This window comes from Falco punctatus (assembly GCF_963210335.1).
Source record: "Falco punctatus genome assembly, chromosome: 4".
NCBI lineage: Eukaryota > Metazoa > Chordata > Aves > Falconiformes > Falconidae > Falco > Falco punctatus.
This window is the reverse complement of record NC_137583.1, coordinates 49807041-49824470: the sequence shown is the minus strand read 5'-3', so window position 1 is coordinate 49824470 and position 17430 is coordinate 49807041. Positions and strand designations below refer to the sequence as shown.

The window sequence follows — 17430 nt, the reverse complement described above, 5'->3', positions numbered from 1 at the left end:
CAGAGGTGCCCTTCGGCACGCTTGTGCCTGCAGTTGGCTGATGCCGGGAGCGCGTGCTTGCTTGCCATCGAGTCTCTCAAAGTGTACTTTGGCACAACTAGGCAAAAGCTGGGAAAACCCACAGTGCTGCTTGGCAGCACCGCTCCGGCAAGGGTTTTGGGGCTCTTGAGAAAGCTTTGGGGCAGGCGGGATGGGATGAGCCGGGAGCGCTCAGTGCAGGCGCGTGGGGGAGGATGGAGCGGGTGGCAGCAGACGGGTGCGCGGGGGATGCCGCTGGGAAGGAGGCGGTGGAAGGGACGCCAGGTGCGGGAACAGCCCGTGCGGCTCGGCGGCGGAGGGGGTGCGCAGCCCCACTGCTCAGCTCAGTGCCAGCTGCCCCCTCTCCGGCTGTGCTGCTCCTCCCGGCGGGGCTCCGTGCCATGGCCACCCCCTCCCAGGAGATGCAGGAAAGCTTTGGTGGAGCCCCGTGCTGTGGGAGTGGGAGCTCCCTGCTGCCACAGGAGAGTCCAGGTTCTATCTCACCCCCATGGATGCTCGTGGCGTGTCTCCCACGGGTACTGCAGCACTGGGCATGGGGCTGGTGGGCACTGCTCAGCCAAGCTTGACCAAAGTCATGTCTGCCTGTTCTCTGCTTCTGGGCTCTGGCTGCATGCTGCTGCCTGTGTCAGGCCCTCCTGGCAGTGCTTCTCTTGGTTTCTGTTTTTCCTTGTGCCCCAGAGACAAACTGGAGCAGCATCCCTGCTCTGCGTCTTAGGCAGAGAAGCCAGCAGCCTTTCCCACTGCTGGGATCAGGAATCATCCAGCGAGCCTGGCAGGCCGGAGTGGGAAGCAGCTTTTGCTCTCTCAGCTGGTACCTGCTGTGCTCTGGGGTGGGGGTATGGCATTTTGGGACAGGGGTGTGAAACCCCAGCGTGGGCTCCCATGTTGCATCACATTGTTGTGCTTCAAGTGTCACACAGAGCCTGAGACGTCAACCAGCAGTGCAACATCCCCATAACCTTTTGCCTGCAGGCTGGTGGGAGGGATGGAGATGCTACAGCTGACCTCGGCCGCTGACCCCCTGTGAGTGCGTGTGAGCAGAGGTGCCTTTTCAGCCAGCATCAACACACGGGGAGGCTCCAGCCCTGAGATGAGGCTGGGGCTGATGCACAGAAACCTGCGGCAGCTCATTTTCTCCCTAGACTCCTGCAATTAAACACGCAACCAGAGCGTTGTCTGCAACAAAGCTGCTGCTGGTGGGCTCGGTGGCTCTGACCCTGGGAACAAACGAACACCAACCGTTCTCATTTTCAGGTGCTTTCGTGATTGCAGGCTGGCCCTCTCGCTGTGGGGTGTTCTGTTCTGCCTTGCCTCTGGCATCGGCCAGTCTGTAACTGTGTGTTCCCTGCTGTAAATTCACCCGTGGGGGGAGGTCTCAGCTTCCCTCCTGGCCGGAGAGGTGCCCAGGAGCTGCAGCACTCGCTCCCTGCCCCGTGCATTGTCTTGGTGGGGAGCGCAGCCCCGTCTCTGCCCATGGCCCCTGCGGCTGGCTCCCGCTGTGCTGGCACAGCTTTTGGGTCCCTCTGGCTTGGAGGCAGGGTGCCCTGAGCCCTGCTGGGTGGCTGGCCCTTCTGGGCATCCCTGCGCTGAGCCCCGGCTTGGCAGAGGTCAGAGCAAAGCACCGTTGCGTGGTTCACCAGCATATACCGTAAACATGGGCTCTGCCGTGCCTCCGATGCTCCCACGGTGTCCTGCCCAAGCGGCAGGTGCCCTGAGTGGCTGTGGGGGGCAAAACACTTCAGCTTTGTCTGTTCTTGCTGTTACTGCCTGTGGTAAAACGGAGCAGCATCCCGGGGGCTCTGGGGTACCTGAGAACTCGTTCTGGTCTCTGCTGGGGCACAGGGAGCTGCTTGGAGTGTTACTGGCAGGCTCTGAGCAAGTGTTGTCCCACAACCAAACCATTCCGGGGTGCAAACTTTTGCTCTCCTCCAGGGAGGGATTTGCAGTGGATTTTCCACCCTGTGGTGGGACAGCTGGTGGCACGGCTCTTTCTTGGCTGTTGGGGCAGATCTGCCGTAGTGCGTGTTGATTTTTTATTCTTTTGGGATGCAAGAGCTTGGCTAAGCATCCTGGCTATGTTATTTTGCTCTGGGGGAGCGCAGAGGCAGAATGAGCCCTCTGTTACTCGGGGTGGTCAGAGCAAGGTGGGGAAGCTCAGGGCAATGCGATGGTCCCAGCTGGCCCCTGAGTCGAGAGGAGTGTGGTGGAGGGGGTTTTGGGGGCCAAGGCTTGTTTGCAATCACGAGTGGTGCTTGTCCTCTGGTGCTTCATGTTATCGTCCCTCTGCACTCTGCTGAGAGCTCATGGGACTGGGAGCACTGGGCTTGCACCTTGGGCAGCATGGGCTGATGGCCTCGGTGGCCCTGTCTGCCTCATCCCCCTTCCCTTGGAGCTGAGCAGGGGCAGCTCTCGGAGAGCCTCTCTTGACCTTTCCAGCTTCGTGCCCTCAGCTGCCACCAAGTGACACGGTGACATTTCACGTCTTGCATGTCTGAGCAATTTCATAAAGAAAAAGCCAGCAGAAATGAAATGCTTTGGCTTTTTGTGTCCGACAAATTGGATTTGTTAACCTGAAGCTTCATCTGTCAGCTGGCAGGGCCCCTCCGTGGCCAGCGGTGGATCAGACAGGGTGGTAGAGGGAGGGAAAGGGTGGTAAAGGGAGGGAAAGTGCAGCTGGGATGCAGGGAGGAGGAGCTGGGGGGGTGTTACACAGCCATGTGTAATTATTTGCTGCATTTTCAGCAGTGCATTTCTGGAGGTCTTTTTGGAAGAGATGGGTCTTTGCATCAGGCATGGGACAGCTGAGGTGTCACTGCTGCAGTGCAGCCTGGTCGAGGTGGCAATTCCCGTTTCTGTCTCCCAAGCCGGGAAAGTGGAGTCTGTGCCTGCCTCTGTCAATGAGGTGATGCTACCCTGTGCTGATCTACCCTAGCATGCTACAGTGGGAAAGCAAGATCAATGCAAACGACTCTGCCGCAGAAACCACAGCCTGGGCCCGGGCAGGTCTGGACAGGGCAGCGCTGCAGCAGCTGCCAGGCTCGGTGTGCACGGCCCTGGGCACGAGCCTGTCGTGTTTGCACAGAGCCCAGGCCCCGCTGGCCAGGGGAGGAGGCAGGCACCAGCCCATGCCGCTGCCTGGCATGACTCTACGTGCAGCAGACTATTGCACAGAACCCACTTTTAAATAGCACGCTGCGTGTCGTGTTATTTGTGGTGCGTGTGTATGGCAGGTAGAAGGTGCACCCCTGTGTCCCTTCTGTCATCCCTGGGGAGTGTGTGTGCAGGGGGAGGACATTTCCTCTGCTTTCAGGCTCTTGCAAAGCTCTGTTCAGACTTAATGCATTTAACCTTGCTCTGGGGATGGATGCAAAGAGTCCTGGGTCCCTGGAGAATTTGAAGTTGCTTCCCTCCCCGTTTTCTTTTTCTAAAGAACACAAACAAACAAAAAAGGCTCTCTGTGGAGCGCGTGAATGTGCATGGGGAGAGCCAGCTCCCTGCCAAACTGTGGCAGGCAGCAGCCGCCGCTGCCTTGGGGCTTTGGGGACCCTGCACCAGCCCAGTGATGCTGGCAGCGCTGGAGCCGGCTGCTCTCGTTCTCTGTCCCTGCGTCCCCTCAGCTGTGGCACATGGCTGCTGCAGCTCCCTCCGCCTTGCCTGTCCCCAGCAGTGGTTTTGCTGTAAGTCCTCGGTAGATCCATCACTGCCCACGTGGTCCTTGTGGCAGCTTGCAGCCTGCGTTAGGGTTTTGCAGGTCTCGCTTGGCTGCTCAGCAGGCTCCAGTGTGGGATGGCTGCAGGCTCTGGAAGACTCTCCAGTGCTGCTCATATGGAAAACACTCTCAGTAACCACAAAGAACGGAGATGAAGCTTAAAATATGCAATAAAAGGTCATCGGTAGGGTCCTACAGGGTGGGGATATTGAAGCTGCCTGGCGTAATTTCTGCTGGGGTTGTGGGACTTGAGAAGCTCCTTCCCCTGAGGGATGCTGTTACAAAGCGGAGCTGCACAAGGGACATTCCATCCCGCGGGTGTCGTTGGGCTGGATGCTCCCTCCCGCCCATGCGCCCCACCGGGCCAGCACCGCCAAAACAGCCGGCTGGCAGCCCTGGTGACACTTCCTCGGGAGGGCTGATTAACTCGGGTTTTTTGGTCACATGAGTCCTTGTGCTTCAGCACTCCTGGAGCAATCCCACGGGAGGGCAAAAAGCGAATCTTGAATCCTCCTGTGTAAGCAACCACAGCCATTGGGACGGGAGAGGAGCTTCAGCTCTGATGAGGACGTTGGCGCCCGCGCTGGTCCCAGCTTGCTGCTGACTTCAGAGGGCTCCAGGAGGGCTTGGGGATGTGGCAAACATCTTGCTTGGGTCTTGGAAGGGTGTGAGAGGACTCAGCAAGGTGCTGCTGCACTGTGAGCCACTGCCTGGTGTCTCCCATGGCTGTGTTCTTCCAGGAGACCTGGTAGAGACAGAAGCAGCTTCCAAGATTATTTGGTTCCTGATGACCACGTTGCCATTTTTTCTGTCCTAACATCACCCAGAAAGTCCCCACCTCCCTGAGCATCAGGGATGTGCGGAAAAGTCCAAGGCCAGGGTCTGTATTTGAGGCTGAGGTGTCCAAACCATCCCTGGGCTTCAAGCAGACCAAGGCTCAGGCACAGCAGGGAGTGAGTCCCATAGGAACGTGGCTGCCAGAAGAAACCCAATGGGGTAGAAAATCCCTTTATTCAATTTTCCCATGTCTGAAGTGCAACTGGGAGACTTGGATGTGGTTTTTTTTCCAATGCGGAGAAAGGGGCTGAAACCACCTGCCCAGGCGCCAGTGCCATGGATGTGTGTGGCATGTTCTCCCTGGTTCCTTTGCCTCGATTTGAGTATTTGATGTATCCTGATGTTTAAAAATAAATAGCTAGTTATTTTGGGCCAGGGAGGCAAACAAATGAACAGGTTAGTGATTTCTTCAATCATCCTGCACGCTGTACAGGGGAAAAATTAATAAAGTACCTGCCATCCCCAGAAGCTATTTGTTAAAGCCAACGATAATGATGGGCAAAATTGAGTTCCTGCTTATGACGGGTTCGTTCAAGCTCTTGCGCTCCCACTCCCTCCCCAAGACATTGCTGTTCCTGACAGTGCCGTGGTGGGACAGGAGATCCTGATCTGCCGTCCAGGTCTGAGATTTTCCAGCATTGGCAAGAGCGGCACAGGGCTCCCCAGCCTCTCTGGGGACTTGCTTGTGCTCTGAGAATTGGGTCCTTTTAGGTGTTTTGGGCTCTGTGAGAAATCTGGATTATCCATAGTGTTGTTGTCCTGTTGTTATTGCTCATTTCTTGGTGAGTTTGGGCTGTTGGAGGGTTCTCAGGGCTTTGCAGAAACTGTGCCCAGCATGTGCCTGGTGAAAAATGCCTCATGTGGTGGCTGTTGGAGGGAGGATGGTTGGGAGCAGGCTCCATTCTCTGCTGCAGACCAAGGGAACATTGTTTTTCCAGTTCATTCCTGAAGTTTCTCATCTGTGAAATGGGCACACACGGAGCCGTGCTTCATCAGGCATCCAGGCCTCAACTCACTGTGCATCTATGAGGTTTTCATGTGACAGCCATGAACTTAGGAAGACCAAGCTTCCCTTGGGCTACTGATGATTCGCTTAAAGCAGCAGCCAACGTTACCTGGCTCCTTGGGGCTGTTGGCTACTCCGTGTTGGCTCTTCAAAGTTAACCAAAAAACATTTGGCTTCTGACATTGAGAATAAAGCACCGCATTGTGGAAGCACCCAGAATCTCTTGATTGCAGAGTTAATGGTGCAGGAAGGCTGAAGGAGCATCCTCACCTCTGGATCTTGTCTCTGCAGAGCAAACCCCCATGGACACCAAGTGTTGTGTGTCCCCTACTGAGCCCTTCTGTTCAGTGGCATCCAAAATACTCCTGCAGCCTGGTGGCAGGGACCTCCCACAGCTGGATGCAGTTTTGGGAGGCTGCTGTCCATCTGCCGCTGTTGCGTCTCCCTGAAGTTTTCCTCCTGGCCAATTTATTTGAGGGATATTTAACGCCAAGTGATAACAGTTCAGGTTCCCGTGTCAAGAGAAATGGAGGGTTTGCCCAGCTGGGAGATGGGGCTCTTTGTTTACTGGCATAGGGCTGTGTGTGTATTGCATTGCTTTTGTGGAATATTAACTATGTAAACAGCAGGTTAAATGGCTGCGAGTGTAAGAGCCAGCCCCAAACACGCTGGTGTGGGGGCCAGAGGGAAAGCTGGGCAGGTAGATGCTCCCATCCCACAGCTCGAATGGACAGAGGTCTCTTGAGAGATGGCTTGAGAAGAAAAACCTTTCTCCCCCCTGCCTGGTTTGGTAACGCTCCATCCTTAACCTTGTCCACAGGAGCGCTGTTGGCATCAAGGAGGCTGAAGGCCGTGTGTGCCACTCCGTGTTTTGGGGTGGGGTTTTTTTGATGAACATTCTCCTCCCCCACAAAATACCCCCCTTCAGGCTGCTTTCATGTTCAAAGCAAGAGGAACACGGCTCCTCCTGCTAATGAACCTTTGCTGGTTGCCCCAGCTTGTGGGTGGGTGTGAAGAGCAGATCTGGATTTAGCTTGCTGCTGGCAAGGCTTCGGGAAGAGGGGGGGAAAGTCCCTTTTGAGTTTACGGTTGCTGTAAGAGATGCAGGCTCCGTGGCTGGTGCTAACTGGGGAACGTGGCCGTGAGGCAGGACGAAGCGGCCGGTGAGCTGAGGGTGAGCTCCCTGGTGGGGGATGAAGCTCCCAACCCACTTACCAGATGGCTCATGGGTCCTGTCTCGGCACCATTGAATATTTAAATCAAGAGTTGATCTGTGTTCAGATAATTTAAATTAAATGGAGTGCAAGCTGTATTTTTAAGCTGCTGGTGGTGAGCTCCCATGGGTGGAAAGGACCCCTGGTCAGCGGTGTCTCACCATGGCCAGGCAGCCCCTGCCCCTTTCCAGCAAGGTTTGTTGTGGGGCTCTGGGTTCCCCAGTACCTGTCTCTGTGCATCCTGCACCTCTTTGCAAGCAGAACGATACGTGGTCATTTTAGTGAAAAAACATTAGCCTGCAGTGATGGCAAACGAGCTAAAATGTCACTGCTCTTGGAGGAACAGAGATGATCTGGTTCATGCTGGGTGCAAGCGACGGGTTGAATCCCAAGTCCTGTCCTTCGGCTCTGGATGTCTGTTTTCATCTCGGAGTGGCAGGTCTGAGGCTGGACTACCCCAAGACACCCTCTCCTGGGGGCCAGGAGGAGCCCATCTCCTCTTTGAGGGCCGGGTTGTGTTGGGGCTCCAAGCTGCTCCCATCCCAGTGTGCGGGGACCTCGCCATGAGCGCTCCCGGTAACGCCGTGTGGCAGCCACTGCGTGCGACTGGGGCCTTCTCTGGCACAGAAAGGACAAATTAAATAAACATGCTTGATTGCTTAAACATTTGTTTTTTAAATTAGCAGCAGCTTTTTTATATTAAAGTATGTGGATATGCTGTGGGGAACACTTTAGCAAGTTGTTTTTTTCTTCCTGGTGCTACTTTTCCAGAGTGATTCCTGATTTAAAAACCAAATGCAAAACGCAGGCCAAGTTTGAGGTTTAATCCTGTAAGAGATGTCGATGGGAAGAAACTGCGCTGCTCCGAGCTGTGGGGCCCTGTTTGGATGCATGATGAGACAGGCCTGAAGGCAGCGGCGTTTGCAAACTGTGCCTTGCAAGTGCTGGGGAAAAGGGTCTATGAACGGCTCATGAGGGGCTCCACGACCGTCCGCAGCTTCTTGGGAAAAGTTTTAGTGGTCCCTGAATCGTCAAAACATTGAAATCTCCTGCAAGGAGGTGTTGGGTGATGCTGTATATGGGAGTGCCTGTGCACTCCCAGGGATGTGGATCTGCAGCCCTGGGGTGGTGGTGGCCTTGGGGACCAGCTGGGCTTGAGCTTGGCATCTTCCCCTCCACGCATGGCATGGTGGTGACCCTGTGCCAAGCTCTTCCCTGGCTCTGCCTCTGGTTTTGGTTTTACTCTTTGGTTTCTGTCCTGTTTAGATGGCAGAGACAGCCCGGCATGAGGGTTACACCTTATTTGATGTTATGGGATAAGGGCATTTTAGATGCTGCTCTAATAGTAACCAAGATTGCTAAATAGCATCTCTGGGAAGGCAAAATGCAGCCAGGGAGATGCTAATGCTTCAGACTGACCTTGCTTGAAGTGTGTGAGGGTTTCGCTGTTTCCATAGGCTTGCTATCCGTGTCCTAAAATAGCATCTGTCCGAAAAAAATAACACCAATAACCAAGCAAGGATCCCCGTGTGTGTACCTGCAGGAATACTGGCCCTGTGGGGGCTTTCTGGGTGTGGTGGCATTGTGGCTTAAACTGTGCTCCTGCAATTTTAGAAAAAAAAAATAAAAACTGAATTTCCACAACCCTGCTGCTTTTGGTGTCCTTCCTCCAGGTTGTAGTGAAGCTCTCGGCAGCCGGCTCGGGGGCCAGCCCGGCTGGGGGGACCCCATGGGAGGACCCTGGCCTGGCACTACTCCCTTTCCCTTTGCATGGACCCCAGGCCATATCCTTAATTTTGTAATTAATGGATGCATCCTGCATGAGCACAGTTGCAGTTCACCGGCGAGGGTCCGTGTGTGGCTGCAGGATCCAACCCGAGCAGGGAAGGGGATGGGGGAAGCAGAGGCTGCTCCATGCCCTGGCTCTGGGCTCTTCCTAAAGGCAACCAGCAGTGGGTTTTGTTGTTGTTATTTTGGGTTTTATGTATTAAAGGTTTAATAAATGGAATTAAATACTATGAAAGTTCAGGTAATTAAATGTGGAAGCAGAAGGAAAAAAATTGTAAAGGATCCTCTCCAGGAAACTAATAGGCTCCATGCCTCCTTATCGTAATGATTTTCATAATTTAGCTGAATGCAGAGATAATGGATCTGATGAACGTTTCTGGAGCTAACTTTAGATTTAATGGGCTTCTTGCTGGGGAGCAGGGTGGGGGCAGGTGCAATCAATGCACTTGAGGAGGGAGATAAGAGCAAAAGAGGCTGAAATAAACAGCCAAACGGGTTTTCTGAAGACTGAAAAGTTGCTGCGTGTCCACTCTTGAGTGCTCCCTCCTTCCCACCTGGAATTAACCTCGGAAATCATGTTCAGAGGCCACGTGATTTCCTCTGGTGCGGCGCTGCCAGCAGGTTTTGCCTCTCTACACAACCTCTGACCCTCCCCGGGACGAGGGAGCCGCAAAGCCGGGATCATCTCTGTTAATCTGGTCTCATTGAGGCGGGATCAGTGAAACCACCTCACAGATTCACTGTATTATGGAGCAGATTGAGGGACTTAGAGAGCAAATTTAATAAATATCATTTCGATATTACTTGGTGGAAAAAAAAAATATATCTGCTGAGTGGCTGATGTCGAAGCACTCCGCGAAGGGTGAAGAAGGGTGTGATGTGTTTGGGGAGAGGGGATGGGGAAAATGCTGAATATTGATGTGGTGTGGTGAGGATGGGGGAAAAAGACATTCCTCAGGGCTGGCCTTGGCCAAGAGCTGGGTGACAGCAGCACGTGCACAAGCAAGTAGGGCTGAGTGTGCTTGAGGAAGGGGGGGAATGGTGATGTTAGCTAAGGGATGGAGGTAGGACCCGCAATTTTGGTTCTTCTCTGGTGCCGTCGCACGTTTCCTGCTGCCTCCTCGGCTCTGTCTGCACAACCGGGATGCGCGGGGTGCTCTGGCTGATTTAGGAGCAGGGTTGGGTGGAGATGTTGAAGCTGGCCCTGAACCTGAAGCAGCTTTGCTGTGTCAGTGCAGTGATGGCTGCCTGTGATGCAGAGCAAGACAGACCTCCGTGTACCCAGGGCCAAGCCAGCACCTCCCCATGGGCACTCCAGGCAGCATAGCGAGTGGCTTGAGAGCTGGTGGGGAAGCTGGGGTTAGTTTTGCAGCCGGCTGTTCGAAATCAGCAGCTGCCATATAGGTTTAGGGCTGCTTTGTGCCGGGGAGGTGGCACAGTGTGGTGCCACATCCAGGGAGGCTCCTGGGACAGCCCCAGGTCATGGGATTTGGGGGTCCCGTGGTGCTTTTGTGTCTCGGGGCTCCCTGTAGTTCCTGGTGGAGTCTTTGTTCTGGGCTCTAACACGTCCAAAGTCTCTTTGGGAGCTTTCCAGTGGAAAAATCAGAGCTGCTCTAACAGGCCAAGGCCGTGAGTGGGGGGACATGAGGTGGGTGCAGGCACCCGGGTTGCCTGAGTGCGACCCTGGGAGCCGGCGCTGTGCCCGTGCTGCGATCCATGCTCTGTGATGGGTCCTGCCTGCAAATGGGGTCTTCTGCCCAGCTGCAAGCAGAGCGGTGCAGCCAAGCAAAATCCTGCCGACGGGGCTGGGGGAAGGTTCTGGCCACAGGGGAAAAAGGGAAAGCGATTGCAGTGGAAAACCCCAATCCCTTTCTTCCAGGGAGGGTTGTGGTGAGTGAGGGTTTGGCTGTGCCGTGGTGTGGGGGTGGGTCACTGTCTCTCGTGGGAAGCGTGCCTGGATCGTGCACCTTCCTGAAGCGCGCCAGCGAGGGCAGCGTGCCCGTCCTGCGCTGGGGACCCCCAGCAGAAGGTGCAGCACTCGCAGCCAACAGGCAGTCGAAGGGGCTGGTTTTCCTTTGTCCCCGGCAGGACCCTCTGCCTGCTGGAAAAACACTTGGATTAGGAGAAATGTGTGACCTCTTGCTAACCCCCTTCCCCTTCCCCTCATGCTCTGCAAGATGTTAAAAAGGAGAAAGAAAAAAAAAAAAAAGAAAAGAAAGAAGAAAAAACCCCATGCTGCGGCCAATCCAAGGAGGGTGAGAGCCGGGGACCATATCATTAAAATGCTAAAAATGAGCGTGCTGAAAACAGACACAATTGGGTATTTAAAGCGCTGAATGAAAAGAGTGTGTGTTAGCTGGCTTGCGGAGAGCCAGTCTCCCAGAGCCCCTGGAAAATATGTGGTCAAGCCCACACCATTAACTTTTTGTTTCTGGTTTGTAAAGTAGTTGTGAAATCCTGGGGAGGGGGCCACGGACCCCACATCCCTGCCAGGCTGGGGAGGATGCCCATGCTCTGCCAGAGGGACAGCTTTGCCAGTCGCTTGATGTATGTTGGGTAGCAGCTTACACACACCCTGAGCCTTTTGCTCTCCTGCGGCAATCTTTATTCCAAAATGCAGTGCTCAGCACAGGGACTTGTGTGGCAACTGTGTCCCCGTGTCACCACGGACCCCTGTGCCACCTCTGTTGTGGACCAGGTGGGATCTGCACCAGCCGGTGCCTCTTGCAACTGAAGCGTGGCGTGCGTGGATGGAGGGGTGAAGTGGGAGACGCGACTCCAAGCGGCAGCTGCTTCAACCACAGATTTCCTCCCGGGTGCATTGCTGCTACGTCACTTCAGGGTTGTGGCATCATTTGTTTGCAGCTTTTTAAAACCTGGGCAGCTTGGGCTGCTGGGGTCTGCCAGCTCAGGTGCCCAGGGCTGTGCCAGGAGATGTTGAGGTCCTCCCACGGTTTGTGGTGCCTCCTTTACGTGGCAATGTGGATCTTAGCAGGGCTCGGGTTTGCCGGTGCCAGCTCGTCCCTGGGCAGAGGCTGTGTCCCGTGTTTAGCTGCAGGTTGATGGGTGCCATGCGGGAGGGCGAAGGTGTGTGCGGGGTCATCGCAGTGCACGGATGCAGGTTTCTCTCCTGTGTGTATCCAGAGAGATCCGTGAGGGTGCAAAATACCCCTAAAATGTCTCTTAGGGGCAAGTATTAGCTGCCAGGCTGGGCTTAGCTCCAGCAGGCAGGAACAGATGAATCAGACACTTAATGGTAAAATCAAACCTCTCAAAGTATTAAAAACAACCCAGCTCCAGTGGGTGCCACTCTGCCAGCCCTGCAGCCCCAGCGAGAGGGAGCGAGAAGGTATTTTAAACCAAACTGGGATTTTTTTGGGGTCACCCCGTCCCCCCCATATCTCTTGGCTGCCAGCCTCTCCGAAGGGGAAGTTTTACCCCGCCTCCCGTGGTCTCGGATGTCAGGTTGGCAAGAAAAATCCCATCTGTTTTCAATCTGGATCCTCACTTCCATCCACCCAGCCTTTCTCCTCCTCGCGCTCCCCCGCTCCCAGCCCCCAGAGCTGGCGTACGCGCCAGGCAGGCCTTGGTGGTGTTTTTTTTTTTTCTTCTCTTTTCTTTTTTTATTTTTCTTTGGTGGTTTTTTTTTCATCTAAAAATGTATGTGGCCTCCTTTGCCCCCTGCATCCCCCCCTCCTTCTCCCAGGCACATGCTCCAGCACAGCCCTCTGCGCTGGGGCCAGCCAAGAGCCTCTCTGCGCTCTGCCCTGCTACAGTCGCTGGCTTGGAGAATTCCCAAGTGACCAAGGATTTTCAACCCTGAGCTTTAAAAAAAAAGAAAAAAACCAACAGACACTTCCCCCCCCCCAACCAACCCCCGAAACCCCCAAAAGCAAAATATCTCGGGGGGGGTGGGGGGGGGGTGGGGGAAAAAAAAAAGGCAAAAACGAGAGGAGAAGGAATTTTGTTGTGATTTTTGTTTTGTTTTGTTTGGGGGTTTTGTTTGGTTCCAGCTTCTTGGTGTTATTTGGAAGACAGCAAGTACAGAGTGTTTTGTTCCTGCCCAGAGATAACAGAGCTACTCTGAAATCCTATATAGAGTCAATGCAAAGATGTATACATAGAATGGTGATAGCCTAATCTCACGCTGAAGAAACCCTTTTGTTGCAAACCCCTCTCGCCTTCCTCTTCACTGTCCTCTCTTGCAGCGTTTATATCTTATTTAAACTATGAAGTCCTCAGGCTAGGAATTACCTTCTCTCTTTACAGATGGCTGCGAGAGCTTTGCACGTCTGTAGAGTTCCATGAAAAATAAATGAAGAAGGTTGTGCCTTTTGTTGTTGGGTTTTCTTTTCTTTCTTTTTTTATTTTTTTTAAAGTGTTGGGAGGTGAGAGTTTCTCTGATCCTAGAGCCCCGCCCAAGGTAGCCAGAACCTGATGAGTGGTGCTGGGCTTTGTATTGCCAAAAACCCCAGGGCGGGGGTTATCCTGGCTGCCCCTTCCCTTTTGGCTCTGCGCCGGGCTGGCACGCGGCCCCTCCAGGTTGCCCCGTGCTCCGAATTTTGCGCTGTGGCTGGGGTCTGGGGGGCTCAGGGGGAGCCCCAGCTCCTGCTTGGGTGGCGTCTGCTGAGGGTAGACCCCCCGGGTGCTGCTGGCTGGAGGGGATGGGGTGCATGTGCTGGCTGCACTGCCTCAGTTTCCCCATCGGGCAGGCGCTGCCAGCGGTGGCATGGCTGGGGGTGCTGGGGGAGCGGCGGTGCTCCCCGGTTGGAGGGGGGACGGGAACTTCTCTTGCTTCTTTTTTGGGGGAGCACTGTGTGGGCTGGGGGGGGGGGGGGGGCAGGGACCCCAGCGATCCCAGGCATGGGGGGACGGACCCCAAAGGGCCCAGGCATGGGGGGATGGACCCCAAAGCCCAGGCAGGACCCAAGGGCAGGCTCCGGGAGAGCCTGAACGACCAGGCTGGGGCGACCCCGGGGCCAGGCCGGAGGCGGGGGCACCCCAAAGGCTCAGCTCCGGGGGCACCGGGTGAGGAGTGCGGGGCCGCGCTGTGAGTGACCCCGCGGCCGGGCGCTCTGAGGGGGGCACCGGCCGGGCCTGGCGGGCCGCCCCCCCGGCGCCTCCCCCGGCCCCGCTCCCCCGGTGCGGGTGGGCCCCGCGGCCCGGCCCCGCCCCGGCCCCGCCTCCCCCCGCCTGGTCCGCGGCGGGGCTCCTCGGCGGGGTCGCGGCGCCCGTGGGTCCGTAGGCGCCGAGGGCGGCGCGGGTGGGACGGCCGGGCCCCTCCCGGTAAGTGCCTGCCCCCGCCCCGCGTTCCCGGGGGTCCCCTCGGCCCGGGGCCGGCCCGCAGCCCCGCCGGCACCAGACTCCGCACAGTCAGTTTGATTTAAAATTTTATTTTTGTACTCATTTTTGAGAAGGGGAAGCACACCCCTCCACGCCCCCCCCACCTCCAGCCGGAGCGCCTTCCTGCGGGGAGCATCCCGCCCGGCCCGGCCCTCCCGGCGCCCCGTGTGGGACGGGCCCGCGGCCTGGGGGAGCGGCGGGGGCGGCCGGGCCGGGGGGGCGGCCGGGCCGGGGCCGGCGGGGCCGGGTCGCACTGATGGATGCGTGTGGAGGCACCCGGTTCTGGGCGGCTGCGCGGGGCCGGGCCGGGCCTGTGAGCTGGGGGGCAATGGGGAGCGCTGCTTGGGTGGAGGGGAGCGCGGCTGGGGCTGGGGCCGCGATGCGCAGGGACCCCCTTCTCCTCCTCCTCTTTCTCCCTCCTTCTCCCACCCCCTCCCCTCCCCCTCTCCCCCTCCCCCAGCCCGGGGCTCCTGGCAGAGAGTTGCTGCGGAACAGGACACCGAGTGCAGCCCCCCATCCCCGGCTGTGCGGGGAGCGCTCGCCGCGTTGCAGAGGGCCGGCTCGCCAGCTCATACTTTTTCTTCAAGTTACCCCTTTTACTACCTTTTGGGTTTTTTTTTTCATACTGGAAAATGCCTTTTATTTTTTAATGAGTGAAAGGTAGCTCTGGTCCGCAGCAGTCGCCTGCAGGATGCTCTCCACAGCTCGGGGCTGGACTCGGGCTTTGGGCGTTTGAGTAACGTACAGAATTTATTCACTGTAAACATTGCACAACTGCTGTGCTTGGTTCCCAGGATTAAAATATAACTGGCTTTCTCTGTTCTATGTGACTTGCTTGCTAGCCATTACATTACTGCTCAAGCTCAAGATGCGGATTTTTCTAAAATGCATAATTTTAGAAACATAAGAGAAGAAAAAGAAATGCTGCATTTTGTTATGGGAACCGTGTAGCTAGAACTTTCCTGAGGAATGGACATATTTTATCCCTTTATGATTTCTTTCTCACTCTGCAAAGGCAAAATACTTCTATGTTGCAGGTAACTTTTACATCAAGGCTCTAACTTTGAATTTGCAGCAGCTGGTCTGACTCGAGGCAGTTAAAGGAACAGTTGAAATTAAATTTAAATTTATATTGTTCGTTGGCAGAGGACTCTCCTGCAGTTACGGAAAAAAATTTAAAGATTAAGTTGATCATTACTATACATGAAAAGCAGTTTCTAGCGTTAACATTATGGTTCCTCTCTTAAAAAAAAAAGCAGCGTTCTCTAGCCTGTGCTTTGTTTAGCTGCATCTTGCTATTCTTTAATTTCCCTTTTCCTGAAAACGTCACTTAACAGAGAAGAGATCACAAATTCTAGTGTGCTGGGATTGCCACACGTGGAAAAGAGGAACATCTGTTGAAAAGAGACTTTCTGAGAATAACAAACCACCTGCGCTGGGAAATTTTTCTTCTTTCATAACTAGCTTGGTGTTTGTTGGGTGTGCGTCAGTAATCCGCTGCTGGTCTGTTTCTGGCTGCAGAGGTGCGTGTCAGCCCTGGTGTTTTACAAGGCTAATATTTATTTACAGACTTACACTGTTGGTTAGGGTTTGGGTTGGTGGTGGGTTTGGGTTTTTTTTTTTCACCAAAAGGAGGAAGTGAAAAATCTGCGTTTGAGCTAATTGAGCTATTTTAACAGTTTCTTCGTGATTTGCGTTTTCTCTAACGTAATGAGCGTCTGGAGTTGATTGGTGCCTTTCAGGCCACCCCCTCACTTCTTGCGGAGGAATGTGTTGGGTTGGGGGCTTGGAGATGGTGAGTAAGGCTTGCTCAGATGGCAGCTCTGGCTAAATGAGGTGGTCCTGCACCTGTGACTGAGCTGGAGGAGGGGCTGCACAGAGGGTGGCAGCTCCCAGGCTGCGCTTCCCTCTTCTGCTTTTCATCCCTGGGTAAAAACCGTAATGCTCACCATCCTTTCGTGTTACTGTTCCAAGAACCTGGCAAGTAGAACAGAAAGTATCGTTATCTTTTATCATCTGTGGATTGTGTCGTTGATCCCTAGTGCAGGAAGAGGTGCATCGTCTCTGGGAGAAGTGCGTACGCTTGTTCCAAGTCCAAAGCCTGTTGGAGTGGGAACAAGGGAGTGCAGGAACGTCAGGGCTCCTGCTCTGCCATCCAGCTGCTCTGCAACCTCCTCCTGCAGCCAAAGTCAAAGCAGTAGTTTTTCAACGTTGTCGAAACCAGAGAAGGCCCAATTACACTTCTGACATGGAAGAGATGTGTACCATTTTTTTGGGGAGGTAGAGGTACCAAAATAAACCATCTGATGGTTCAGTGTGCAGACAGAGAGTGAATTTAGTATTAGGTACTAAATTCCTGCAAAGGTGACAGTTGCAGCAGGTATATGAGGAAATCCCTCATTACGCTGCAGAGCTGGAAAAGCAGGATATGGTATTTTATTATGTTTCTTAACCTTGATCACAGCAAGTTTCAAACACCCTCTTTACCCTAGCTGTTGAATCTGGCCTGTGGGTACAGATTCTTGTAAGGCAAAGCTATTTCTCTAGATTTAATCTCTAAGGAGCGTGCCAGAAAAACAGCCTTGGGGAAATGGCAATCTGCTAGCTTCCTTCTCTGTAAAATGTGAATAGCAATGCATAACTTCTTTCCGTAAAGTGTTTTAGGGTTGACCAGTGAAAAGCGCTGAAGTGCCAGGGGTTGGATCGTTCGGCCAAAAAGAGACGAGGCAGAAGCGGTAGCAAGGCTTGCATAGGCTCATGCGGCAGGTCAGCAGCGATGCCAGGAATAGAGCCGGTATCTCTGTTTTTGGCTCTAGCGTCCCTGTCTGCTGCGTGTGGGCACAGGCCAAAAAAGAGCAGCAGTGCCAGTGTCACCCAGCTACCTGTAAAGGAGAAAACTGAGGTTGCATAATCCTGTCCTTGGTGTCTTTTCAGGGTCTGTCCCATGGTGCCAGGTGTCAGAGTGACAAGTTGTCTGACACTGGTCCACGAAGAGCTGGATTGAAGCCACTTACTCATTTCATGCTGGCTTTTGTGCAGTCGTTGTGTAGTAATGACTTTGTAGATGCTGCTCACCTGGGCTGAATTTTTAACCAGTCACCTGGAGATGAAAGACACTTGATCCCATTACCATTCCCCCCAAGCCTTCCTCTGCCCTCTGTTTGAAGAGTTTTTGAACCCCAAGTATGTTTTATTCCCATGCAAGGCTTGGCTGTTGGACTCGGCAGAGATTGCAGTGCATCCTGTGGCACCAGGGAAGTGTAATCTTGTTGCATTTGAATTTATTTAATACTGTGTTTGCAGGTGTGAAGAATGAACTGGTAAAATTAAGGACTGCGGAATGTGAGACACCGTGTTTGAATGCTGATGGTGGGAAAACATCTGTTGGATGCTCTCTTTGAAGGAGTAGCTGCCCTTCCAGAACTATTTTGTAGGAGTTAATAACTGTTGCAGTAGGTGAAGCCTTCTGCATCAGGAGGCACCTGGGAGCTGTG

At 54.4% G+C, this 17430-nt stretch overlaps 1 protein-coding gene across 9 annotated transcripts in view; it reads left to right on the top strand.

The window, feature by feature from the left end:
- PTPRS (protein tyrosine phosphatase receptor type S) overlaps window positions 1-17430 on the top strand; it is a 187616-nt gene that overhangs the window by 37279 nt on the left and 132907 nt on the right. The window contains exon 1 of one of the 9 annotated variants that reach the window (XM_080382503.1): window positions 12540-13879. The exons of 7 other annotated variants lie outside the window; for them this stretch is intronic. The gene's annotated coding sequence lies outside the window, so the exon portion shown is untranslated. Of the gene's footprint in view, window positions 1-12539; window positions 13880-13918; window positions 13966-17430 lie in introns of those variants that run through there. One more of the 9 variants, XM_080382506.1, reaches the window with a different exon arrangement.